The sequence below is a fragment of the Athene cunicularia genome (genome assembly GCF_003259725.1).
Source record: "Athene cunicularia isolate RWA chromosome 13 unlocalized genomic scaffold, athCun1 chr13_part1, whole genome shotgun sequence".
Classification (NCBI taxonomy): Eukaryota; Metazoa; Chordata; class Aves; order Strigiformes; family Strigidae; genus Athene; species Athene cunicularia.
In genome coordinates, this window is record NW_020799117.1 from 7453159 (window position 1) to 7472875 (window position 19717).

The 19717-nt window shown below is 43.7% G+C and overlaps 1 protein-coding gene across 8 annotated transcripts in view; it reads left to right on the forward strand.

Annotated features, from left to right (window-relative positions):
• GRIA1 (glutamate ionotropic receptor AMPA type subunit 1) overlaps nucleotides 1-19717 on the forward strand; it is a 194611-nt gene that overhangs the window by 103964 nt on the left and 70930 nt on the right. The window contains exon 1 of one of the 8 annotated variants that reach the window (XM_026858089.1): nucleotides 8313-8477. The exons of the other annotated variants lie outside the window; for them this stretch is intronic. The gene's annotated coding sequence lies outside the window, so the exon portion shown is untranslated. Of the gene's footprint in view, nucleotides 1-8312; nucleotides 8478-19717 lie in introns of those variants that run through there. 8 annotated transcript variants of the gene reach the window in all.

A 19717-nucleotide genomic window follows, 5' to 3' on the forward strand; every position in this document is an offset into this window, starting at 1 on the left:
AAAAAAAAAAAAAAAAAAAAAAAAAAAAAGAAGATAGATGAGGAACGATATAGAAAGAAATCAGACCTGTAGTTCACCACATAGGAAAGCTCAGAACTGCTGTGGAGAAGCAGTGGTATGCAGACTAATGAATAAATAAACACACAGTGGTGTATGCTTCCTACAAAGATCTCCTTCCACCTCAGTTTCGAAAGCAGATTGCTGCCAACACCTGAGTAAAGCCTGCTTTGAAACTTTGTGCTGCAAACAGTAGTGAACATAATAGTCATTGGCCAGAAAAATTTTCAGCAGTTGTTGCAGAGCCTTTTTGAGCTTCACGTCTTTCCAACTAGCTGCTGACCCAACATTCAGCAGGACAACAGAGCAACACTGTGGCTAAAACAGTCATTGCATTTTAACTACAACTACCTGCCCAGGGAGGAAGGCAGGGTAAAAAAGCTGTTTTCTAGGGAGAAGATCGCTAAGGCAGCAGCCAGTGGGATGATTCTTCTCCTGATGTGTCAATATCTGAAGCAGTACTTTGTTTCGCATGTTAGGAGCCAAGTGTTTGTGTCTCTTTGCAACTGCACGTGCTGGACTGGGGTTGCAATTCTGAGGATGTGCCTGCTGAACGGCAGCAGAATGGCTTCAGTCACCAACTGGGAGTTGTAACTAACTGCTCGGGAAAAGGATCAAAGTGAAATCTTTTTACATCGTGTTTCCTCATGAAAATTGTTCCCCTACACTTGGTACTTCTCTCTAGAGTGTTGCATACAGCATTATGCTAACAGGAGTGTAGATGGGCTTCCCTGCTAATCAAGCTTGGCATTGAATAACGTGTATTTCGAGGTGTATAAAAAAGGCCATCCCCTCCCTTTAAACACCTCAGTGCATTTCTATAGAAACCGTTGCTGCTCCCAGGCCTCCTGGGCTGAGTGGTCCTGCAGTGACCGCATCGGGTCCCTGCAGATGCCCTGATCAGAGAAGCACAAACCAATAGACGTTTGATTTTCATCAGTCTGCTGCAGTGCAGTTAGCTCCATGGCACAGCGCTAGAGCCTCTGCCTGGGAAGCAGGCGGGGAACCACAGGGAGCCACTCCATGGTAGTCAGCTCCACTCTGCTCTGCCCTCCTTCTCCCCTTGACACTCTGCTCTGAAGCAGGGGAATCCTGCCCAACCGTACTCAGTTAGAGATGGCTTTTGGACACTGAGCAGCTGATGTCAAGGAAAGCATTGTTGCAAATCAGTGTGGTAGTACAGAAGCTCCTGCTTGTTAGGGAGAGAAGAAATCTGAAACAGTGCATGTTTTACAACAGGGACACCCGCAGAAGCTATTTACACATTTCAGGGAAGGGCAGGTGTGGATCTGTAATGCTGCTGTGATGGGGGTGGAGGGGCTGTGTACACAGCGTCTGCAAAAGAAACACACAGCAAAGATCGTGTCTTTGAATGGTCCCAAGTGTCTGTTCCTGATTTGTTGTTTGATCAACAAAATTCCTAAGCATCTACTCAACTTTTACTTAACTCAGAGACAACAAGGATATTGCTGCCATCTGCACCAGTCTTTGCAATGGGAGCAGGGGGTCATGCTGGGAGCAAGCCACCAGGTATGACCTCTGTTGTGGGGGAATCTTGGGAGCCCAAAATGTACAGAGCATGTCTGGGGGTGCCTGGGAGAGTCTGTGCTGCCCCACACACCTGGCCATGCTGTTCATCCACAGGTACACTCAGCTAGTGACCTCTCAGTCCTCACGTTTAACGTTCAGCATGTATTTTGCTGCATTGCTGGGCAGGGTGAATATTGTGTTTGTATTTCTGTATGGGCAAAGGGCTGAATGGCAATGATTTTCTGTGGAGCACTTGGGTAATTCCTCTGCCTTAGTTTTGGGTTTTTTAGCATTGTTTGCAAAGATTTGAAGAGAAAAGAGTAAAATCCAGACAGAGGCAGTCACTCAGGAGAGACCTTGCAGTCAGGAGTGTGTTGAGTGTGGCCCCAAGACTTGCTTTGGATCTCCTCACCAGCACTGTGGTCCGGCAGCAGTGTACGAGCAAAGTCTGCCTTCTGCTCCTGTGTGTACTCGATTGATTGTCTTCCACTTTCACACTGAAAATGGATAGCCAGTCTTCAGAGCAATGAAACGTGTCTTTGTCCATTGCACAGGAGTGGAGGACCTAGCTGGAGTTTGGGAATTATTTTCACCATTGAAACCACATGGGTTGAGCATGGCTGCAAGGCAAAAGTAGTTACATCCCTCAGTGCATTGGCCCATTCTGTCCATTTAAAGATCAAGGTTATTAAACACAGTCCTGTGCGATGCTGCTGGGGTGACAAGTACTCGTGAGCAGCAAAACTCACACTGAATTCAGGGCTGTGAAGGGAACAGATGTGACTTTTCATATAGCCTTCTGGATCCTTTTAATAGAGCCCTATAAATGAGGTTAGTAATTATATCAACAAGGAGAGTAACACCAGGTATTTTCCCTGGTGTTTCACAGCTTGCAGAGCTAGAACAAATCCTCCATGCCAGCAGTCTCCTGTGGATTTGAACATGCACTTAGAAGCTAGGAACACCTGGCTCTTTCATCAGCTTTGATACAGACTCATTGTGTGACATCCAAAAAGTCCCTTGAAGTTTGTTGTTGGGAGGTACTGAGCAGTCGCTGCTGCTCAGCACATCTGAAACCAGCCCAGTCTGGCCCTCTGTAAAACACAGCCAAAAGCTCCTTTGAGCTCGCTGAATGAAATGCATGTTATGAATGCAAAGTTTATTATACGTCTACCGTGTAATGTCATGTGGACTCATAACATAGTAAACACTGCAGATATTCCAAAGACACAAAATCTTATCTGTAGTAAACACGTTCTGAAGTTCCTCTCTGAATTAATCTGAGCCTCTGATATACCTCTGCAGATTTTGCTTGAGTTTTGGCCCTTGAAGGTATTTGTAGACTGCTGCCATATTCCTCTACTGAATATCTGCCAGATCCATCAGTCTCAGGCCCTTCTGTTACCAACACAGCAGATGCACTTAATGTTACGAAGCCCAGAGTAAGCAAAACTAAAATGTTTAATCTATTATTAATCAGTCAGTTGCAGAAATGATAGGGCTCTGGGGGACCTCAGAAAGACATCAATATTTATGGTCTCATTAGCAAATGCCACTTTTTTTTTTTTTTTTTTTTTTTTTTTTTAAAGCCCCTTTTTTTTTTTTTTTTTTTTTTTTTCTTAAAGAGACAACAGGATTATGAAGGATGTTTATGTTTCAAGTCGTTTCTTAAAAAGCAGTGTCATGTTTCAGGACAGGAGGATTCAGAACAAGGTGTTTAATATTTATCACAAAGTACTGAGACTTCCATTGTACTTCTGTTCTTGGTCTTGCATTCAAGGTTTCACCTTCTCTAGAAGCGATGACCCAAGCTGAGATCAGAGAGCCCCAATCACTCCAAGCTATCACCTAGGGAATTTTTAAAAATGAAATTTCATTTGCCAAATTAAATTATATAAATTCAATAAAAGAGAAGCAATGAAATATAACTGCTGTTCCAAAAGAGCTACACCCATTACAGGCAAATTTTTTTTCAGGATTAAATGAAACTAAATTTAGATTGGATATTAGGAAAAGTTTCTTCACCGAAAGGGTTGTCAAGTATTGGAACAGGCTGCCCAGGGAAGTGGTTGAGTCACCATCCCTGGTGGTATTTAAAAGATGTGTAGATGTGGCACTTAGGGACGTGGTTTAGTGCTGGACTTGACAGTGTTGTTTTACAGTTGGACTCGATGATCTTAAAGGTCTTTTCTAACCTATGATTCCATGATTCTATAAACAACTCATCCTGCAATGCTTGTGCTTTGTAGTGTTTTGCAGTTCTTCGTTGAGTTTGTTGCTTGACATTTTCTGCACCCACCCTAGTGATGCTGATTCTAGTATGACTGTTATCCCTGGTACACAACCTTCTTTGCTTGATTAGTTTTTACCTTCATATACTCATGAGTTGTTCTTTTCACACACTGCATTTTGCTTTTTTTTTTTTTTTTTAACTACTTTTCTTCTCATAATGTTTAAGATGTTTATTTTAATGGATATTTTTTATATTCCCTTTAGTTTTTTTGCAGTTTTTGAATTTTTGCTAAAGATCTGTTCCCTGGAGTAGAAGAATAATCTCTCTCATCTCAAGATCATTTCAATGATACCATCATTGAAGCAACCTCTCAGCTGAACATTATTGTTTTCTGTTTCATGCAAGAGATGAGGGAGAGAGCACTGAAGCAGAGAGACTGAAATCCAAGGAGGAATGAGAGGATAAACTAAATAAATCAGAGAATAGCACTGTGAAAAACAGTGTAGTCCATGAAAGGAGCAAAGAAAAAAGGAAGAAAGAGGACATCTCAAAGGGAAGAAGCCCTTAGCCAGTGTAGAGTTGCCTGCAGGTCATTGCTCTCATGACTTATCCCTTATCACACTTGTACTTCCCTTGCTGTCTCTTGATCTGGTCACTGATTTTCCCTTTCATACCAGCACAGGCTTTTCTAAATAGGAAAATGAGGTATACTGCACATTAATTCACCTTCTAATAAATGTGCAGACAGAAAACCCACCAACATGGTCCAGCAGCGCAGAGCCATTAGGGACCAGAGAAGCATCTCTCCCCATGCAATTTGATGGTAGAAAGTCTTATGGTATCTCCAAATTATTTTACAGGATCTGGCAGCTTTTCAAGAGCTCCTTATACCAGTCATTCCTCTTCCTTAATCTCTGTGTCACAGGAGCTTGAAACTTTGTTCTCCTTGTACACGTGAGACCTGTAATCACTGTGGCTGGAGCCTGGTTCATTGTGCTCTTTGTCTGCTAGGAGATGAGATGTCGAATCCCTCCACCTCTGCTCTCAGCAAGGCTTGGGGATGTGTTTCATGGGTACGTCCTCCACCATGTGAATGGGGCACTGTCCTCTCTCAGTTGGCTACTAGCCTCTCCTGAGCTTGTGAGATTCCTCTGGGAAGGTGTGTATGAGTGGTAGCTCGTCATGAGGTGCAACTGAGCCAGACCTCCTGCTCTTTCTGAACGCAGGCTGAGCTTGCTGTTTGAACAATTCATAATCTCAGAGCTCTGAATCTATACCTGCAGTGGAAAAGGCTCAAATGTGGGGGTTTTGGGGCTGAGCCCTCTGAGGTGTGTAATATTTGCCCACTGTACTGACTGCAAGACTGGCTGTAAATAACCAAGCTATACTTAGATAAAGCCAGGCCTGGAGCAGGGGCTGAAGCGGTCTGTGCTGCCGTGCAAGAGTTTGGCATGCAATACCATGCACTTCATGCTTTGGAGACATCACCTGTGGCATTAATGAAATTATTTTACTTCTTTACTACTCAGGACATTCCTTAGTTTTTGTCCATCCTTTAATTTGATTTGGCTTTTTGGTTTTGTGCTGGAGTGCAGTGCACCACTTTTCCCTCAACATTGGTTTTTTTGCCCATTGCTGCACTTCATACCATTGCAGATAACTACAGATTTCTGTCTAGAGGTGGTTCAAACCTTGTGGAAAATGTTCTCATTCAAAATAGATCTTTGCCGTAAAAGATTTTCCCCCTCAAGGAAATAGTAGTAGTTTCAATAAATGTTTACTATCATTTTGCCATTGCAAATCTGAAATAAAAGGTATACATGGAGATTTTCTATGTATGCTCGCACTTTTTGCCAGTTTGCCACTTGCCTCCCACCTACCAGTTGGAAATCAGGAAAAAAAAAAACAGCATGTGATGCCAATCTCCACCTATTTTCATATTTCTCTGTTTTCCTATCTCTCTCCACAAAGCAAAAAGTACTTAAAATCTATGACTAACGAAATAAAACTATTTTTATCAGTTCCCCTGACCAAAAGGAAACTTAAGGCTACTTGAAAGAGCACAAAACTAAATCTTCTTGTTTTATTTTGATATTTCCATCAGGAAAAAAAACAAACAATGAATACGTTTTTTGGTGTGACTTCTTAAGAGGAGAAAGTAAGTTAGTAGCTCTATTTGCCAGGTTTTTCTTTTGTGTTCTCTTCTGAGTTTCATAGTTATAAAAAAGAAGAGACCAATTTCAAGAAATTAGGTGAACTTTCTAAATGGAGAATTTCCAAAGGCTGAATGGGGCAGGGGGGCATCTTCCCACTTCTTGCTTCCTCTGCTCCTTGCAGCTCTGCCATGTGCTTTGTACATCTTCAGTCTCCTACTCCCCCTGCAGCCCTCTCTGCCCGGCGGGCACTTGGTTGTCCTCCCACTACACTGTAATAAATGGCACCCACACTTTAATAAATGCCATTTTCTGTTTACCAAGACGTTGAGGTTTTTTAGAAGTCATTGACTTCAGTGTAAGCCGAGTTTGCTCAGTCCCATGGGGCAGAGCTCCATGTTTGGTAATGTGAGGCATATAGAAACTTTCAAATGTCTTGGTTTTCTCTATCCCTTTCAAAAGAGACTGTTTCATCTTTATGCAAATGAGAGGGACCTTTATATCTGCTTCTTCTCTCACACTGCTCAGCCAACATCCCTTCATCTGCCTTACCCAAGTATAGGGAAGGAAAGCATCAGGCGTGCTTGATTCTGGGAGGATAATGGCTCATGCAGCAGCACTTGCAGACCACTAAATATTCATTTCCCTGTGTTTTTTTGTATCCGTATTACAGATATGTAATTCCTATCAGACGTGTCAGGTGTTCGGTGTCTCTGGAGACAGCCGAACAGTGGAGGCGGGAGACTCCGGGAATGTAAATGTGTGCTGAGGAAATGTGAGAGTGGTTTCTGCATGCCATAGCGATCAAAATAGATCCCTGGGTGCTGTGCCTGCACATCCCGCGCAGAGCAGGGAGCTCTCTGCTCCCTCTCATCTCTTGCAGTGGCATGAATGTTACAGTCAAAAGGAAAGGGCCAGGGTACTTTTGTTGCAATACCTGGTAGCAAGTCAAGAAAGAGACCTGTGAGGGTGATGGGTGGCTGCCCCCTCCCTGGAAGGGTTCAAGGCCAGGTTGGACGGGGCTTTGGGCAACCTGGGCTAGTGGAAGGTGTCCCTGCCCATGGCAGGGGGTTGGAACTGGATGATCTTTAAGGTCCCTTCCAACCCAAACCATTCTATGATTCCGTGTAAGGTCACTGCATGAGACTCACCTCTTTGAGGCACAAAGGGAAGGATTCAGCTTTTCTCACCCTACTGCTGCAGATGCAGAGACAAAGCTAAAGAACAGAGTGCTTTTGCACTCTTATGATTAAAAAAAAAAAAAAAAAGTGTGCTGGTGCAAAAGGGTGCAATTCCAAGGCTGAACTGCACATCGAGCATGGGAAGGGACCTCAGGGTCACCAACACCAGGTTGTACTTTCAGACAAAATGATGCTCTACATGAAACCAGCTCTGGTTTTGCTCCAGTGCTCCCTTTGGAAAGCGATACCCAAGCTGCTCTCCTCCTGTGGTTACAAATCTTTCCGTGGTTCAGAGCCTGCATTTATTCATGACTAGTTTATTCTCACTTGTTCTCATGCCAATGTTGTCCTTTAGCATCAATAGCTCTTCTCTAGTGTTTACCCCTCTGATGTTTTTATAGACAGCAACCCATCCCCTCTCAGCCTTTGCTTCCCTGCACTAAACATGCCAGATCTTTTAAATCTCTCTTCGTGAGACAAGGCCTCCATTTTCCAGGACACTTACCGAAATATCCAAGGTTTTACCCCCAAATACCTCACCTCTATTGGTTTATCTTGCTTTAAAAAAAGTGCTGGTTTTATTGCATTGATGGCAGGTTCATATGCCTGTGTCAGACTTAGTAGAAAATATCTGCTTCAGGAAGGGGGATAATGGTGTGTGTGACACAGAAAAGTCCCTGTGCATGTGAAGCGTGCTGTGGGATGCTGCATGTGGCTGTGCATGTGTGTGGAGGGACGCTGTCAGCGGGATCGTGTGTGCCAGACTCTGAAAAGGATTACTCAGTGTGCGAGGGGGCGTTGTAAAAAGGATTTTGAGGTACGTGACACTGAGAAGGATTAGTCTCTGTGTAAAAAAGTGTGCGCGTGTAGAAGAGAGAGAAGATAAGTAGGTGGCTGTGTGTGGCACAGGGAAAGAGATTAGCCCAGGCTTCTGTGAGCAGGGTGATAAGGAGGGCTGTGTACGAGAACACTGCTGTAAAAAGCCAGGATTTAGCTAATGGGAGGATTTGTGTGTGTGTGTGTGTGTGTGTGTGTGCGCGCGCGCGCATGTGTGCACCGGTCCAGGTGGGATGTGGTAAGGAGGATTTGCGAGGTTTGTGGCAGAAGGGATTTGGGCATGCTGGGAGCGCTCCCTCCGGTCCCATGGGTGTGCGTGCCTGTGCCTGCAGCACCCCAGGGTTGTTCACAGCCGTGCACGTGTGGGATGTGGGATGGGGACACACGGAGGGCTTCTGCACCTGCAGGGCCAGGGGCACAGAAGTCTGCCCTGTCCTACAAAGGATTAGGGGACCCCGGTGAGCCTGACGCAGAGGTGCTCACGGGGTGGGTGACAAAGCGGGGATGAAGCTGTACTACAGTGAGAGGCATGGCCATACCTCTTGGAATAGGGGAAGAACGAGCACGTGGGTGGGAGCAGGGAGGAGAGGGCTGACGGCCGGGACGCACTGCGGCATGGGGGCAAACATCACCCCATGAGTAGGGCAGGACAAAGGGCACATGCTGTGTGGAGCAGAGGTTGTCTGGGTGAGGGCTAAATGCTGTCAAAGTGTTTTTTTCTCAGGAAAAAGGGCTCTTGGAATGGCTAAGCATCCCACCCGCAGCTGAGCATGAACACTGGCAGCATTTCCATTGACCCCATATTCTCCACCTCTCACCTCAGATTTATCCCTGCTGCTCGGGCTGACTGCGGTTGCAGGACCTCTTCTAGGTGGAAAGGGTACTGGCAGCACTCTTAGAGCAATTTATGATCCAGAGCAGGGGAGGAGGGTTGACTGCATCCTAATACTTATTTTTTAACATTCTGAATTAACAGTAAAGCTTTTTCTCCCTTCTACTTTTCCATGGGAAAATCAGGGGGTATTGTCAAAATCAGCAGCTTCCTACTTTTCATCAAACCTCAGTTTTCATTTGGAGGGGAAAAAAAGTGTTGAAAAATTTCAGCTAGCTTTATTGTCTGTCTTTATTGGATGTTCCATTGGCATTTGTTTCATCTCAGAGACAATAAAAGTAAAGCCTACTGAACCTTTTATGATAAAATTAACTAAAATAGGTGGGTTGTCTAGGGTAACTTTTCTTCAAAAAGATGATCCTTCGCTTGTCCAATAGATTGTTTGAATATTTGCTTTCCATTTAATAAAAGATTATCAAACGTCAGGCCAGTTTCTGTGTAGCTGTCAATAATGTATTTATTTCTTAAGGAACAAGACTGAAAACCAAGTAGCTGTGATTTGAGATTCCCCTTGGTGCTAGGTACTGCACAAATATAAGATCTCAAGGCTAGAAAATGAAGTAGGAGACTTCCAACCAGAAATGAAGAGTCTTTATTATCACTGAAGAAAATTTTCTATAGAAGCATGATCCTGAAATATATTGTCCATAAAGTGAGGTCTCTGTATCTTTCTTAAAGATACTCTGTTTTCCAACAAAAGGCATTTCAGTGTGATGCAGGAATAAGACAAGTTCTGTGACATAGTTGGCCAACTTCCCCTCCTACCTCTTCATTCAACTGAAACCCACAGACCATATTGCACCCGCCTGGCAGAGCCAATGACAAAGAGGATAATGACCCCTCTTTGCTCTGTTGAGGACTGGAGATGGCATGGACTTGCATTGAGGCTGACAGAGGTCCCAGTCCAGGCCATCCCTGCCCCATAGGGAGGGATTTGCTTGGCTCAGAAACAACTGCCTGGCAGTAGCTCTGCTCAAGAGACACCAGCTGGGCGCCCAGCTCTGTGCTGTGCTGGAAGTCAAGCATGGGCATCATGATATGATAGCCTTTCAGGTTTTTAAAAGCTAACAAATAAATCATCCAGAGAAAGCCAAACAAGAGGCATTTGGGGGGCCATGGTTTTGTTCCGGGAAGGTCTCCAGTCTTTCAGGCAAGAGGTCATGTTGTCTTCCTTCCTTTCAGAAGCTGATGAGATTGAGCTGCGAGAAGAATTGCAATGGGTTTAGTGTTAAAGCCAACACATGAGCTCCATTTCAAAGTGCCCACTCAACAGCTGGTCGTAAAATCCCCTAGCCTTGGGTGAGGTGCCAAGTCTGTGTGTGCTTGGAGAGCAGCATCACACCCATCGCAGTGCTGCCTTGTTCTGCAGTCAGCGCGTTCCCTCTGCTGAAACGATGGGCGAGAAGAGCAAATGGGGACACGGAGTGTCCCATAGAGCAGTCACCATCCACTGGGAAAATGCATTTCTCTGGAGAATTGTGGAAAAACATTGATGGGCGTGTTCCTCACATTGTCCGACACAGAAGGACTCATATGAGGGCATTTGGGTCCCACCCCAAAATTGTTGTGTGGCTCCGCACAGGGGGCTGCCTCGGTCTGTCTAGCTGTGAAATTAGGTTAAAAACGTTCATGGAGGATAGACTGCCAGGCTTCAGCCAGTAATGTTTGATAAATACCTTCTTAACTAAGACTAGGCAGCATTAAAGAAGGACAAAGTGTTATTGTCTTTGTCCATTCAGAGAGAAAAGACAGAGTGACCCAGAAGTTGAAAGCCCATTTTTCTCCCCCACCTTCTAGAAATAGGCACCTGTCTCTTGGATCTCTGGAAGCTCCTGCACTCAGCCTCCCTTCATACTCTCTTTCATCCTTGTTTTTCTCTTTTAAAGCCCCAATTGATTTTGAAATTAAATCAACTGTTCCCCCACCAATGAACTTCAAGTTTACACCTCCTTTCCCCTGTTCCCCTTCTCCCTTCCAGCTTTCACATCTCCTCAGGTTTCTGTTATTTCCCACACATTTGCTTTGAAGGATTTTCCAACAAGGATGTCAGGAGGTTTCTTAAGGGTCTTTTATCACAAATTCCTTTTGGTTTCATGCCTGAGGATGCTTCTGAGGAGGACCTTGGTGACCTATGCTCAAGCAGATGTGAAGCAAGCACACTTTGCAGTCAAGTCACAGCTGACTGCACACACAGATCAGGTCCTGTATCCCTGCAGCCTCATTCAGGAAACATGTTGTTTCCCCACTGACAAAACTAGACCATACTTAGACCCAGTGTAATTCTCTTGGCCTCGATGTAGTTACCAGGGAGACTATAATGTAGACAACTTTTCTAAACTGAAATAAAGGTTTCCTTAGCTGTCTTATATTGCATGAACTATTCTTTCTAACTAGGCAGAAAGTGGATGATTTTCTCAATACTCTTCCATGGGAGATTTAAAAATTAAATTCACAGGATGATGCAAGTGGATTGTAGCCACACATTTACAGCTGCACCATCAGGTTGATGCAAAGTGCCTGTGCACAGAGGACCTCTGTCAAGCAAAACTGCCCCACATGGCATCCCAGTTCTTCCATTGCTTCACAGGCAACATCAGGAAAGCATCAGACCTTACGAGAGCTGTCACAGGAGACACCCTTTCAGAATACATGAGTTAAGGTCTGGTTTTCAAAGGCTGCAGGTATCATATGGCTTCCTTATATGTCTGGATCCCAAATCACCTTCAGATCATTCCAACATCTCTTTGTTAAAGCGAGGTCGTAGTCAACTAAGTAATTTAAGCATGTTTTGGAAATGCTACCAAGGCTCTCAACTGACACCACTCTACTGTCAGGATGAGCAGTGCGGAGGAACGATCACACAATAAATGCTTAGGAAATATGACCGCAGATGTTCACTGTCATGTTAAATATAGGCAGCCAAAAGTGTTTCTCTCACTGTGAAATTAATCTTTTCTCTTACAGGAGGGTCAGGAACTCAAAGTGCATGTTACACACTCCCCTCTGCCATATTCAGCACCTCAAGTGGGTTGCAGTACGGAAAGAAGAAAATCACAGCCCGCACTGTCTCAGCTAGGATAATTCCAGAGGGGTAAATCACAGGCGTTTAGATTGCACCCCTGGCTTGTGCACACAAAGGAATCTGCCCCAGGGATGTTTCTTTTTGCCTTGTTCCTTCCCAACCAAGTCTTTATTGTGGTTTTGTCCACCAGTGGCAGCAGCCTCTGTCCTGCCAATATTCTCTTGTAGGTAGCAGTTTCATCTGCCTTCCCTCTTGGAGGCTTCTAGAATAAATGGTGCCTTAATTAGGTTAATTATACCTTTAGCCATCCATGTGCTCACTTTAGATGTACAGTTAGAGTCCATTACACAGTGTAGTTTCCCCAGTTTTCCCTGTGGGAAAAATCTTAACACCTGACGTGTGAAGCTTTCAATGGCTTGGTTGTCTTGCACAATATTTGTTAAATCCAATGACTGTTTCCACTCCTTGAAAACCTGGTGCTCCTGACACAGGCTGGCCAGTGACTCTGATTTCATGGACAAATGTATTTCATCAGAGGCATCTCTCTCCAGTGTCAACAGAAGGCTTGAGCAACATCTGGTGAATAGTAAAAGAGTCTCTCTGATGCTTGAGAAAAGCGATACAGATTAGCATTCTCCAGCCTGCTGCTGTTTTTCTGTCTAAATACTGTTTTACAGGTAAAGTTTCTGCTGAGAAACAGTGGGATTTTCTAAGTAGCAACCTAAATCATGTCATAGTCTTTGGTTTGCACTGTGTGACTGCTTGAGACAGAAGCTGCATCTGTATGTGTGGTGTCACTGTTCCCAAATGATGAATGTCCCCAAGTTTCTAACAACTTCCCTTCCTGTGCTCTGGCTGGCCTCCCTGCAATTTGCATTTATGTAGAGTGTTTTACATGATCTCTCTGGCTCTTTGCAGCTCACTAGAGAGTCTCTTTCTTCAGGAGCTTAAAAATTCTCTCAGAATGGAAATCAGTAGAGAAGTTGTTTGTACGTAACTAGGCATGTCAGGAAGTAATCTCAGTGTTTTCATAATGTTAAGAATGTTCCCACATTCTTCTCCCTAAGACACACATCCCATTTTTCCAGACTATTATCTCAGTCCCATTGGCAGCACAAGCTGTTCAGGGTAGCAGAGATGGTCCTGATATCTTCATTGGCCTCTGTGTAGAGAAGATGACTTAGTATTTTTCATTAGCATAAATCTTTACTGTGAACACATAAAGCTGTGCAAGTGAAACATCTAGTAGAAAAGTCTTTCCCAAAGTTATTATCTCTACAAAGCATTATTTTAAGGCTTTGTGTCTAAGAATTTGATTATACCTGTCACTAACATTAATGGGAATTGGTTGCCCAAGTGTCTTTTAAGCAAAAGATATGCATCCAAGGTGGGTTTATGTAATTGGTTATGTGCTTTGTAGCTTCTCCCACCCATTGGCCCTTTCCTCATGGGACCAGTTTGTTATGAAAGATGATTTTTATGGATCCAAGTCTAGGTTCAGGGGAAGCCTGTAGCTGGAAAAGTCCGCTCTGTCATGCTGGTAAAATGACACAGATTTTGCCCAAGTTTTTAGGAAAATCTTGATTTCTACTTTACTTCCAGTGAAAGTCTTGCTATGTAGCCAGCTGTCTGGTTGATATTTGGTATTTTGGGTCACATTCACGCAGTCTCCAGGTCTGCCCCCAGGTTTGTTGGAGCAGCGGAGCAGAGTGTTCTCCCATCCCCACCATTGAGAGGGAACCTGCCTTCTACAGCTGCTGGCAGCCCCAGTTTCACAAGTATCAGCTCTCTGTAGAAACTCCATTTGGGCACCCTAGCTAGATGCACTTCATGTAAACTGTTTGTTCCACCACCCACAGTGAGCAATTCACACAGAAGTTTCACCAGAGACCATAAAATTGCAAACCATAGGTCCAGATCTCGCCATCTGTCACAGTTCTGCATTCCTGCTTCCCAGACAACACAGTCTCCCACCGGGTTTAAAAGATCCCAAGTTTAAACTTGCTTGTTTGGGATTTTTAAAAAAACCTGGTGCTCAGAGGCACTGCAGAAATAAAAATGTGGTAACTATTATCATTTATTGCCCTCGCAATTCAGACAGGATTAAAGCTGTTCTAATGACAGGGAAGAAATGGTAATATTCCCCCTGACATTAAGTAGGCCTGAAGAAAGCCATGAGTACAATGGAATGGAACAGTAATGTGAAAAGCAAAAATAAAAACCCTACAAGAGATGACTATAGCAAAGAACCACCAAGGGAGGCACTTAAGCCCACAAAAGCCAGCACTCTCAGATGTCAAAAGATCTTGTCATTCTGCACCTAACTCAGCCCTTGCTGCGGTGTTAAATGGGGTTTCAAAACCATTTGTGCTTTCACAGACCTTGGGTGAATACAATATACAACCAGGTAGCACAAAATGGTTGTGCTCTAGAGGCTTAACCCTTACATGCCGAGTGTAATTTGATGGGTTTGTACCTTTTTGCTGCTCCTCTTTTCAGAAGACTTTAATAGCTCCGGTGACTGCAGAAAAGAAAGCACTTTTGGAGCAGAGATGGCACATGCAGGTTTTGGAGCATCTGCCTTGCTAGCTTAGCACGTACCTGTAATGGAGCCTTGAAAATTCATAGAAAACAGGAATGTTTATAAATAATGTGTCAGCTGGTGGGTTTAAGTACTGCTTCCCACTTCGAGCCCCCAAGGACAAGTTGCTCTGTCCTTTATGCAAGAGGTTTTGTTTGAAGAAGTCTGCTTTGTCCTGGGTAAGTGAAAATTCTTCCTTCTTTGCCCAGACCAGTATTTCTGTGGAGACATGAGCTTGGTGGTGCTTTTCCCACACAAGTACCCTGTGCTTTTTGTCTGCTGCTTTTTATTTTTAAATGAGTCAAATAATGTCAGAAAAGCCCACAATAGCTTACCATGAGAGGGAAACATCCTCTGTGCCCTCCGACAGCCTGTATCAGGCAGCCTCCCTCCTAGACTGGGAGATATTTTAAGGTAGAGCACACACAAAATATCATCACTACTGAAAAGATCAATCAGGTTAGGGAAAAGTCTCCTGGCTTTCCATTTAAGTCCCTCCTTATCCTTTGTTTTATATTCTGTGGTGAGCCAGCCGTATCGTTTCTCTCCTCTCTGCTGGGAAGGTAATTCTCTACTCCAAGGCGGCTATTCAGTGTCTTGTTTTATTGCTATTTAACATGTATACATTACAGCACCTCACAGAGGCCTCGTAGCATTGTGCCAGGCATCCTGTAAACACATGCAGAGTGACAGTCGCATCTATAGCAGGTACCCATGTGTGGGGGATAACAGGATAAGTGTAATGCTGAGCCAATTAGAATTAATAATAATGCCCACATATCCTATGTAGGTGTATGGGATATGGCATATCCCTATGTTTCTTTGAAGGCAACACACCCCCTGGTTGTTTAAAAAGGGGGTTGTTTAGGGGTTTTTCTTGTCAATTTAAAAAAAAAAAATCACTATCAGTAAAGGGAGTCAGTGTTTAAGGAAATATAAAAGTCTCATTTCATCTGCATCCAAAGCAGCGATTAAAAGCTGAGCACACCAGGACAGTGCTCAATCTGACTTTACCGAGTTTAACACCTACTTTTCCTGGCTGCAGCTGACTGTGTAGGCTGAAGAGCATTAGGGGACTGACACCTGAGACCAAGAAACCTTGCACCTGAGTTCAGTATATGCCCAGGAATTGTTTGGGGCCATGGAAGGATCATTACAGAGGGTGTGCATACATGTGTGTGTGTTCTGTCAAGTTCTTTGGCTGCTTTGAATAGAAAAAGGTGGAGTGTTAATAAATGAAGTTGTTAATTTTCAGTCTGTTATCAAGAAAGCCTTAAAATTAGTTGTGTTAGTTCAGTGGTGGGTGAGGATAAAGTTTCATGCACTGTAGCACAAAACAGTTAAAAATTGGAAATTTAGAGGCAGGAGTGGAAAAACAATAGAGACAGGGAGAAAGAAGGGATTATAGGTGCTCACCTCTGACTTGATGGGGAGGAGCAGACTTGGGGCACGATGAGACCACACCGTTGTGATGAGAGAATGTTGGTGTGTAGTTGTCCAGGCGCTGTGATCCAAACCACTGTGTGTGACTTGTCATTCTCAGGCATATGCTTTCAGTGTGTGTCATGTATCTTGCTCGTGAAAGCTCAGAGTCTGAGAAGGAAAACGTTTAAAGCCACCGTGAGAACTGTTAGAAGCAGAAAGGGGAGCTTTGTATACAGGTCAGAGCTCAGCACTTTCAAGCATTGGCTGAGATCCCAAAGCAGGCACAGAAAATACCATGCGTAGACCCACAGTAGGTCTGCCAGGCCACCCGGTCTCCTGCTGTCACTGGTCCCTGGATGAGACCTTCCTGCTCAGACCTGCTCTCTAAGTGCAGCTGTTCTGAGTGCCCATCTTGCTGATAAACACATTGTCACATTTCTGCACAGAAATCACCACGTTGAAAGTCTGTTCTTCAGTCACCTACTAAATCACAAAATTTGGTCCTGATGCTGTAATTTACAGTATGGGATTCAGTGGCCCAAAAACCTGTAATCCTGTAGATTACAAATGGCCAAAGCCTCACAAGGTAGATTGTGATGGAAAATGAAAACGTGTTGAGCTGATGTGTCAGGGAGAGAGGCTGAAACAGAGCTGCAGCTAAAACCAGTCTTGATTGCTACCTTCATTACAAACCTGGAAGAAGGGGTAAATATATCGTAACTGAACTCCATGCCTGGAGCAAACTTCAGAGAAGAGCTAACAGAGACATTATTATGAGCAGGAATTAATCCTAAAAATCCTCAGAAACAACAGAGCTGAGAAAATTTACCAAAATACTGTTTTCTCACTTGGAGGCAACAACCCAAGTCTCAGGAATGCCACAGGGAACACATCAGAGATGGAGACATCAGTTTGGTTTCCAAACTGGCACATCTGCAAAAGCACAGACCAGAGAAAATTTGGGAGTGTCTATGCACATGTTTTATGAAGCAGGAAGACATAGGACCACAATTGTAATCGTTGGGATGAAAAATAATAAAGGAATTGTTGAGGTAGATGTTAACACCCTCCTTTCCCAAGGGAAGTAACATTAATGTTGGAATAACTTTTCCAGGGAAAGTCCATAGCCAGGTTTTTGCATTCTGACCTGCAACCAGGCACTTAAGAAATCCTTCTCATCAGAACCTGAGGCTTGCACTGAAGACAGTCATGGGCTTTAATGTCTGTGAACAGATATAATGTATTAGGGAAAGAAAAGAAGCTACTGAAGACAAAATGCATTTCATCTGCAGTGAGCTCTTTATGTGACACATTTGCTTTCTGCTACTGCTTATCTTCCCCCTTCCCACCGCTCACTCCCCTTTTTACTCTGTTTTAATAATTCAGCTCCTACAGCCCAGAATTAAATGTGCTGAACTAAAAGCAGCGTGCTATGTACTGTGTTAACATGCTGTGGTTTTGGTGCTTTGTTCTTTTCCTCCGTTGTTGTTCATGCTCCCCAGCAGAAAGCTATACTGTGATACCGTACCTAGTTTTCCTAGTATAGCACTATCTGCAGAAGAACCAATATAATACAAAAGGCCATCGAATAAAGCAGTAAAAAACAAAATTGGTTCAACCTTCATCCCTTGCCTTCTCTTATAATATCGCTGTCACTTTTTCATTTGTAGTAATCTTGCTTTAATATTTATGACTATGCTTCAGACATGGAGGGTTCAATGAGGACAAAGTTTTTGCTTTCTGTTTCATTGTAGAAGGTTAGATGAGAGCCGGGATAGCTGGTCTTCCAGATCCCATGGGGCCCATAAGAACACCCATCTGCAGCTGGGAGCCCTATGAGGCATCACCCTTCCTTCTAGGGGAGCTGCAGGGGACCTCAAGGTGAGGGTTGTGAGCAGTAGCTGGTTTTGTAGAGCTTCTGCTGCTGCAGGGCAGCCCAGCACAGCCAGCGTCTTCTGCTTGCTTTCTGGACACAGCATAAAGCCAGATGGCCCAGCAGACTTGCTGACAGTGTAAGACAGTTCTGGCACATGTGTCAACGTCAAACTGCCCAGAAGCAAGGTTCAAGAGCCACAGGTGAGCCGTCCCTAGGCTCCAGGAGCAGGAGATGTACTTTTCATTAACTAAATATGATGGTTTTTAATGGCATAATGTGTCATAAAAGAATCTCAGAAGACTGTATCCCAACTGCATTTGCTTGCCATGGTTTGACAGATAACTGTACCCCAGAAACGAGCCAAACTGGCATGCAGGAAAAGAGAATGTTTTTTTAAAAGACTCCCATTTTAAAAATGAGACAAGGTGGAAAAGTTGGATCCTCTATTAGAGCTGAAAAATGCAGAATTATCTCCAGGCACCAAAACCCTTCAGCATGTCTTTTCTGTTTTAAAAAAGTTTTGAAAGCAGGGGGAGCTGTGGCTCTGGTATGGGACATTGGAGAGATGAAGGCAGTAGACAGCAAGAACCTTACACACAGCTCGAGAGCACAGCATCAGTGCTTCTAGCTCAGAATATGGTCGTGTTTGGGGTCTGTGCGAGCATGGTGCAAGGGAGTCTCTGACCCAAGGGGCTGGGATAGGTGGGGCTCAGAGAAAGGCAGTCACCTTCCTCCACATCACAGACAAAGATCCAAGTCATGATTAGATAACAAACCTACATGGCACTGGGCTCATTTCCCCTGACACATAATCTGATCTGTTAGCCACAGTACCCTCATTAGCAAGTCTGTCCCTATTAGAATAATAACCTAATTCTAATCACAGAAGCAATGGCCTTTTGTGAAGTCTGAATGCTGCTTGAGATGGGCATCATGTCCTTTCCAGTGGTGCCATCATTTGAAGGCTGCCCAGAAAATACATCTGTCAACTGACATCTTATTTAAGAGGACATCCCAGGTCTCATCAGATACATACCTATGTCTCCTTTGGATTCCTGTCCAGAACCTGTTAGAAGATGCTCGTGATCTCAGTGTATTTCATGTAGGGCATTTGTGTCTAATTCCTGTTAAGAGTGCCACCATTCCTCAGAAATAGTTTGAGTATTGACTGGAAACCCTTCAATATATTTAATTCTTGATTTTGTATAATTCAGCATAATGTTAGCAATCCCAAAGTAACAGTATGTTTAAAAGCAAGCAAGGAAAGTCTAGTCAAACATCTTGTTTTTCCCTCTTTACTTTTTTCAACAAGCTCAGTGACCCCATTAAGACCTTTGATATTTGGATTTTCTCTTCCGTTTCATAGTCACGCTGGATAAGAACTGCATTTGAAGACTCTAGTAGGAAAAGAAAAAGCAGTCTCAAGATATGATGTACACATTTCAACTGTTCCCTTTGACAAGAGGTTAAAGTCAGCTTCCCATGGCCATATCTTCCACCGCCATTAGAAGTACACTTAAACGACTGAGAGTCTATGGTGTTAATTTTTGTTGACAAAATCACCATGCTATTTCTGTTTCCTTAAACTCAGCAGCATGTGAGAAAAAAGTATCCCGAATCCAATTTGATCTCAAGGGAAACTTATCATTTGTCAGCCAGGCAAAGTATGACTTATTTGTCAGGCAAGGCAAATGTAACTAAAAAAATTGAAGCTATCAGCATAAACAGTTATAAGCAGCTCTTCAGTCATAATTATTGTTTAAATAGGAGGGAAGGAAAGCAAATCTTAATGTAAAAATCAACACTACTTTCCAGCTTCCAAGATTGTTAGAGTGGCAGTGAAGGGAAATGATGAGAGGGAGCACACTTCTGTGTCTTTTATATATTTGAAAGAGACACATATATTTCTTGTGATATCACATCAGCCTGA